The sequence below is a fragment of the Scyliorhinus torazame genome, chromosome 6 (genome assembly GCF_047496885.1).
Source record: "Scyliorhinus torazame isolate Kashiwa2021f chromosome 6, sScyTor2.1, whole genome shotgun sequence".
Classification (NCBI taxonomy): domain Eukaryota; kingdom Metazoa; phylum Chordata; class Chondrichthyes; order Carcharhiniformes; family Scyliorhinidae; genus Scyliorhinus; species Scyliorhinus torazame.
The window spans coordinates 182,593,370-182,601,540 of record NC_092712.1 but is presented as its reverse complement, the minus strand read 5'-3'; positions in this window follow the sequence as shown (position 1 = coordinate 182,601,540).

Here is an 8,171-nt window from a genome sequence, read left to right as displayed (position 1 = left end):
AACGGCGTTTATGACGGCATCAACACTTAGCCTCAGGATCAGAGAATCCCACCCACAGTTCCTCAGGGAGAAAAGCAGGAGCAGGAGATGAGACAGTCGGCAGAAATGGAGGCAGAGGGGGAACAGGGAGCTACCCCTGCTGTATAATGAGGCAAGTGGGCATGGCTTGAGGCACAAAGGGCTCATGAGAATGTCATGAATGTGAGAGGTATCTTGATTCAGGAATGTTTTAATGATCTCCTCTAATCGAGGTTGAGGGGCATGACATGGAAGGGAGTCTGTAACACATGGATGGAAGACACAGCTTGGGGCATATTGTCATTTACTGTCAATGAAGGAAATATCCACCAAGAGGCCTTGCCCTCACCATGGAGGATCCTCCATGGTGAGGGCAAGGCCTCTTGGTGGATATTTCCTTCACTGGCAATAAGTGACAATATGCTCCAAGCTGTGTCTTTCACAACCTCATTATTTTTCCTTTCACAACAGCAATAAAAGGAGGCTAAATGTGTGACTTAAATTTATCCTATCCCCGCCCTCCACAAAGAGGACCTCTCCCTCACATGCCTCAGCATTAGATCCAGGTTGGCATCAATGAAGTGCGGGGCATACCTGCTCTGTGTGCTAGGTCTCTCTGGTTCTCCTCTGCCATCTTGCTCCGATACAATGCTGTGGAGGAAGGCTTTGTCACAATCAGCAGATTTCTCCCTCAGGCCAGCCAGAAGTCTCAGTATTGACTGCTTTGGGGAGTCTAAATCAGTCCTCCTATTAATCTGTCTTGCCTCTGTTCCTGCTCTCACTGGCTTTAATTGGACTGGAAACCCATATTAATTAAGTGTTCACCCCTGTGAACATTTAAATTTAATTAGTGTCCCACTGGAGGAGGCTTCCTGACCCGAAATAAAACCTGGCTCCTGTTTCCCACCTTCATGACAAAAATTCAGCCCATAGAAAGAAACAGGGACTTTTTTAATCTGCATGTTTCTCTGCCACTTCATGTGGTAGCATTTTATTCACTGGCAATTATATTTAATATAGTAAATTTCCATTTATCATGCATCGTGATTGTTTTTAAAACCTGATAATGCAGAAACATATCTCAAAATTCCAAGTATATTAAATCAATGAGAAAGCCCTTATTGTTTTTATTATCCACCATTCCAGAAGGTATATGAGATATGACCTATTGCTTTCAACAGATGGTACTCTGAGCTTCTTTTAGATAACCTCTAATAATATCCTGTAAAATGCTCCTGAACATGTTTTTTAAGGTTGGTGTTTACCTTACTTAGCTTCATTCACAGCAAACTCTATCTTCAATCTTGGGATTGTCAAAAAAGGCCCCCCAATTCTTGACTGCAGTCCTTGTATTTGTGAAACTTCCCAAAATAATAATCAGGACCTAACCTAATTTATTTATTACTCTAAGGAGAATAGTGAGCTTTCTCTGTGTTCTAAGTGTCTCATTGGTACAATAATTAATTCTTTAAACTTTGTCAGAACTCTTTATGTTGACCCGTATCTCAATTATAAAAGCAAAGTCTTTTCTGTTGGACCAGTATAAATTTCATAAGGTGGAATATTCAGCTCCTCTCCACAGCCTGCGACATGGCGGGCAGGGGGGGAAAGTAGCAAGAAATAAGCTGCTAAAACATGTTTGCGATAGTGCTGTCAAGCCTCCAATGGCGAGCCGCCTCTCCCACTATGCAACATCAGGAATGCCTTTAGTATAAATTTAAATCTCATGCAAAGGGGAGCTTGCTAAAATTCTCCCCCCATGCTGAATCAATGGGCCATGTTGGCAGCAATCAAGATGACGTCATCTTAGATATCATAGAATCACTACAGTGCAGAAGGAGGCTATTCGGCCCATCGAATCTTCACCAACCCTCTCGAAAGAGCACCTTACCTAGACCCACGCCCCCATCCAATCACTTAACCCCACCTAACCTTTTCCTCAGATAATGGAGCAGTCCATGCCCACATGCAGCAAGACTGGACAACATTCCAGCTTTGGCTGATAAGTAGCAAGTACATCATAATAATAATCTTTATTATTGTCACAAGTAGGCTTACATTAACATTGCAATGAAGTTATTGTGAAAATCCTCTCGTGTCCACATTCCAGCGCCTGTTTGGGTACACTGAGGCAGAATTCAGAATGTCCAATCCACCTAACAAGCGCGTCTTTCGGGACTTCTGGAAGGAAGCCGGAGAACCTGGAGGAAACCCACGCAGACACAGGGAGAATGTACAGACTCCACACAGACAGTGGCCCAAGCCAGGAATCGAACCCGGGTCCCTGGTGCTGTGAAGCAACAGTGCTAACCACTGTGCTACGGTGACATGGTACTAACTGTACTTTCTGCAGGCTCATTGAAGCCTGAAAAGAGCAAAGGTATCCCCTGAATACACAGCTTCCAATAACAAATGATAGCAGCGCTCACAGAGCCTGGACTGCTAAATCAAACAATGGACCCAACTGGTGACTTAACCTGCCCTTACATGGTGTGCTTCATTCTCTGAATAATTTATTGTTCCCAGAATGTATTATTTCAGGCAATTGCTACTTTAACAAAATTAACAAATCAATCCAAATCAATTTGAATGTGGTGGGCAGCTCCTGATTTATTGGCCCGGCTGCCTAGGATATTATCGCGTTCTGGCGTGATGAATTCAGGAACACAATCCAACATCGTCACGCCTAATGATACATCTGCGCAGGTGCGGTACTGGTCCATTTTTGTCAGTATTATTCAGCTCAAAGGCACGCTTACTTCACATCTGGAATATAGTGAACAGTTCTGGGCATTTAGCCTCGAATAGAGTACAGCATAGGTTTGACAAAATGATACTTGAACTCTAAGGTTTAAATTATCAGGAGATATTATACAAATTAGAATTGCATTTTCTGGTATTTAGAAGTTTAATAGGTAATTTGATTGATGCTTTCAAGATACTAACAAGAGCAGATAGAGTAAATAAATAGAAACTGGGCACGATTTAATGGCCACCCTGAGCCCGAAAAGCAGCTCGCCGCGGTGCAGCATGGCCGATAGAAACCGGAAGACGCATCTCCCGTAATCTACCGCGATCTCATGAGATGTTGCAATGTAAATCCCGCCAATTGTGGCCGGGATCACTTTTTAGCAAATCTGTATATTAGAGCAAGACAGCCAGTCTCACTTTAATGTGCAGATTCGGAGTTACCCAAGGCTTGGGACCAATCTCCTCCTTGGAGACCTCGGGTGAGTGCTGTTCAGTACTGGCCTCCAGAAACGGGGACCAGACGGAACGGCACTTGTGGGGGTCTCCCAGGGTATCGGAGGCCCCCAGGTGCTGGCCCTTTGGGCAGGGTGGCACCCTGGCGCTGCCCATCTGGCACTCAGGCAGTCTCCATTTAGTTAAATCACGCCCACTATTTCCTTTGGTTAGGAGCCTAGAAATCAGGGCAGAATGCAAATATAAAAACCAGACCTTCCAGGAGTGAATTTAGGACCCACACCTATGTACATGGGGCAGCAGAAATTTGAAGCTCTCTTCTGCAGATAGCAATTGAAGCTGGATCAGTTGTTCATTTTGAAACTGAGATTCAAAGATTTTTGATGAACTGAAGGATTAAGGAATATGGGCCAAAGGTGAGTATATGGAAGTATTTCCCTGCTTTGCAATAGGGCGGAATAGTCCCACAAAACAGCAAAGTCTGATTACCTGGTTGGGGGGGGGGGGGGGGGGGAGCGGCATTGGACCCATTGATGTCAATGGCTTTTCTCCCATCGTATTGTGCAACACTTAGTGTAAAAAATGCAGAGGCATGGGTTACATATCAGACCACTGGTGGTGTGGGACAGCACCTCATTCACTCGCCCCAATGTGACCTCTGAGCTTCAATAATCTGGGTACCATATTTAAAGGCCTGCACAGAGCTAGAACTCTCCAAGGACTAGGAAGCCACTGTGCACTAATGGCTGCCAAAGCCTAGAAATATGCTGCCCCCAAATTCAGCCACGTGTCCCTTGGGTGCCTGCTGGGCACAGTGGAGGCCCACTGTGATGTCCTCCATCCCTGCTCTGGGCAAAGACAGTGTTGTTCTCTGCTTTGCTTTACCTGGATGGCTTGGATGCGTCGTGTTGAACAAAGAACAACAAGCTTTGTTAACGAACAAAACTAATTTACTAACACTACTAAATAAGATTTGTACGCATTCCTAAAGTACAAGGTTACTATATTGATCTATGCTATCTCTAACTACAGAAATCTCAAATATACAACTGCTCCTATGCCTCACCATCTTCTAATACCTTCTAACTCCCACAAGGCTTAGCAACAATGTCTTATATACTTGTAACTCTAGCTCCTTCTAGTAGCTGATCTAGACATTTCATTAATCCTTATGATAATAACACAAATACAACCAAGCAAGGACACCAATGCAGCATGGGAGGTGGTGGCAGCAATGAGCATCAAATTTCTCCAAAGGATGACAGCCATCCAATGCCACAAGAGAATGAACAATCTCTTCTATTCTGCCAGGGTATGTTACTTTTCACAGCATTCTCAACTCACACACTCACAGACATATCACACATCCACAGGGCTCTTACTCTCTGCCAGCTCAAGGGGCACCACCATTAATTCTCCAACAAAAAACTTCATCTGACCTGGCAGGCCTTCTGCTCACATTCCCTGTACCTGTCTTCATGTCGGACAAGCTGGCACACAACAAAAGGAAGAGGTCCCAGACAGGTGGAGGTGTGCTCGAACTAAGGTCTTGACAGACTTTCAGGAGAGAGCGATTCAGCTGGCTGGCGAGCATGTGGACCGTTCCTTTGTTGACAGTGAGGTCGGAGCCACTCAGTCCATCAGACATCCATCAGACATCCATCAGACAGCCATGGTGTGAGTGATGTTTCCTGTTTCTCAGGCCCCTGCCACGCATCAATTATCTCTCCTTTATTTCAAAGAACAAAGAAAAGTACAGCGCAGGAACAGGCCCTTCGGCCCTCCAAGCCTGCGCCGACCATGCTGCCCGTCTAAACTAAAATATTCTACACTCCCGGGGCCCATATCCCTCGATTCCCATCCTATTCATGTATTTGTCAAGGTGCCCCTTAAATGTCACTATCGTCCCTGCTTCCACCACCTCCTCCGACAGCGAGTTCCAGGCGCCCACTATCCTCTGTGTAAAAAACTTACCTCGTACATCTCCTCTAAACCTTGCCCCTCACACCCTTGCAGGATCACCTGGGAAGAAGCTGAGGTCTGAGACTTCAGCCCGAGAAGAGAACTGATGAGTAATCCACAGACAACAATATTGTTGACCCATCACAGCGCTCACCCACACCATCCACCAGTGCAGAGACACACACCTCGGTGGGACCTAGTTGTAGAGTAGCCTCAGGATAGCAATCTGGTCAGCACATCACACTGGCTCATCCACAGCAGGTGGAGGCAGGGACATCCCAGTCTGTAGGAACTCGGAGGATTGATGGAAGCCAGAGACTGAGTTCAATGAGGAGCCTCTGGACTTGGTCATGCCTCAGTTGCTGGAGCTGCAAAGCAAGCTCATAACATTGAGAAGGGATGTCTGCTGCATTCCTCAGGTTGTAAGGCACAATGGAGGAGTCCATCCGCCTTCAGACCAAGATGATAGTGCCGACATGTCCACTGATGATGCGGCTGATGACACGCGTGTGGAGGCCACAGAATGCAGCAGAGGAGAACGTACAAGGACAAAGGGTCATCTGCATTCGAAACGTTAACTCTTTTCTCTCCCTACAGATGCTGCCAGACATGCTGAAATTTTCCAGCATTTTACCGTTTAGTTTCAGATTCCAGCATCTGCAGTAATTTGCTTTTATCCAACTTTTCTCCTCCGCAAGTCACAGTTCTGGGGGATTCAGTCTCCCACAGTATTCTCTGCCCTTAGGGAAGAAGACTTGGAGACATGTGAGGGTTCTTCTTTGTTTTGGAGAACATCATTGTCAGAAACATGGAACAGAAACCTACCAGCATTGCTGGTAAACAGAGTGTAGGGTTCAGCACGACTGAACAGCCAGGACAATGAGGAGTTTTCAACGAAGGACTGATCTGAGAGAGAAGACTGAAAGGCATCAATGTTTCTACTCTCTGGAACTGGAAGAGAAGAAATCAGGACTCTGTGGAATATTTATTTCCCACAAAGTATACAGACCTACAGAAAAGAAATGATCTTCACCTTCACTGTTGCACTGAAGACTGAGAAGATATAGACGATATGAGATTCCAATGAATCTGGACAACAAAGGAAAAAACGCTGAAATTTCAACAAGTTTTTCAGGAAAAGAGGAAGAGATGATTACCTGACAGTATTTCAGAAGGAATGTCGGCAGTGGTGAAAGAGCCATGCATTTCTTTGTGTGAACTGGATCCTCTCTGGGCAATGGGAACGATTGCTGATAATCGTGGAGACAAGACTACACCATCTGCTGTAATAGGATGAATTTCAACAACTAAATTAAGATGAATATTTTGTAAACGAATAACTCAGAGATGGCGGGTCAGATTCTCCAGCCTCCCAGCAGGATATTTCTCAGCAGCGTGCGGTTCGCTGGTGACAGAATTCTCTGCTCCAGCTGCTCCCATTGACGCTTCACCACACAGATGGGAAACCCACGGGACGGGTGCGCTGCCAGAGGAACCAGAGAATCCCGTCGCCAGCGAATGGCTGGAGAATTCCGGCCAGCTTTGCTGTAGAGGATAGTACAGTATTAGAAGTGCCTAGGATTCTGCCAAAGCTCCTGTGCTGACGTACAGCTCTAGAGGGAGGAAGAAGATTTTCGCCAGAACTGAATTATTATTAGCACTGTTGCTTCACAGCTTCAGGGTCCCAGGTTCGATTCCCAGCTTGTGTCACTGTCTGTGTGGAGTCTGCATGTTCTCCCCGTGTCTGCGTGGATTTCCTCCGGGCGCTCCGGTTTCCTCCCACAGTCCAAAGATGTGCAGGTTAGGTTGATTGGCCATGCTAATTTGCCCTTCGTGTCCAAAGAAAAAGGTTAGGTGGGGTTACTGGGTTATAGGGATAGGGTGGAGGTGTGGGCTTAAGTAATGTGCTTATTTCATTGCCAGTGCCGACTCGATGGACCGAGTGGCCTCCTTCTGAACTGTAAATTCTATGATTATTTTCAATTGTCATCCGCCCCTAGAAGCTATCTCTTTGGCAGTGTGATCATCCATGGACTCTTCATGGACAGTGAGAGATAAGAACATAAGAAGTAGGAGTAGGCCATCAGGCCCATCAATCCTGCTCTGCCATTTAATGAGATCATGGCTGATCTTTTGTGAACTCAGCTCCACTTTCCCGCCCAAATACTATAACCCTTTATTCCTTTATTCTTCAAAAAAACTATCTACCTTTATCTTGAAACATTGAATGACGAAGCCTCAACTGCTTCACTGGACAGGGAATACCTCCTGAGCTCAGTCCTAAATCTACTTCCCCTTATTATGAGGCTATGCCCCATAGTTCTGCTTTCACCTGCCAGTGGAAACAACCTCCCCGCTTCTATCCTATCTATTCCCTTCATAATTTTATATAACAATGACCTTTTAGTGTCACAAGTATGAAATTACTGTGAAAAGCCCCTTGTCGCCACATTCCGGCGCCTGTTCGGGTAAACTGGTACAGGAATTGAACCTGCGCTGCTGGCTTTGTTCTGCATCACAAACCAGCTGTCTAGCCCACTGAGCTAAGCCAGCCCTATGTTTCTATAATATCCCCTCGCATCCTTCTAAATTCCAACGAGTAAAGTCCCAGTCTACTCTACCTCTCCTCGTAATCCAACCCATCAACTCTGGCATTAACCTAGTGTATCTACTCTGCACACCCTCCATCACCCGTACATCCTTTCTCAGGTAAGGAGACCAAAACTGAACACAATACTCCAGGCCTGGCCTCACTAACACCTTATACAGTTGCAGCATAACCTCCCTGGTCTTAAACTCCATGCCTCTAGCAATGAAGGACAAAATTTCATTTGCTTTCTTCATCACCTGTTGCAATTGTAAACCAACTTTTTGCGACTCATGCACTAGCACACCCAGGTCCCTCCGCACAGCCTGTTTTAACATTTTATCATTTAAATAATAATCTCTTTTGCTGTTATTCCTACCAAAATGGATAACCTCACATT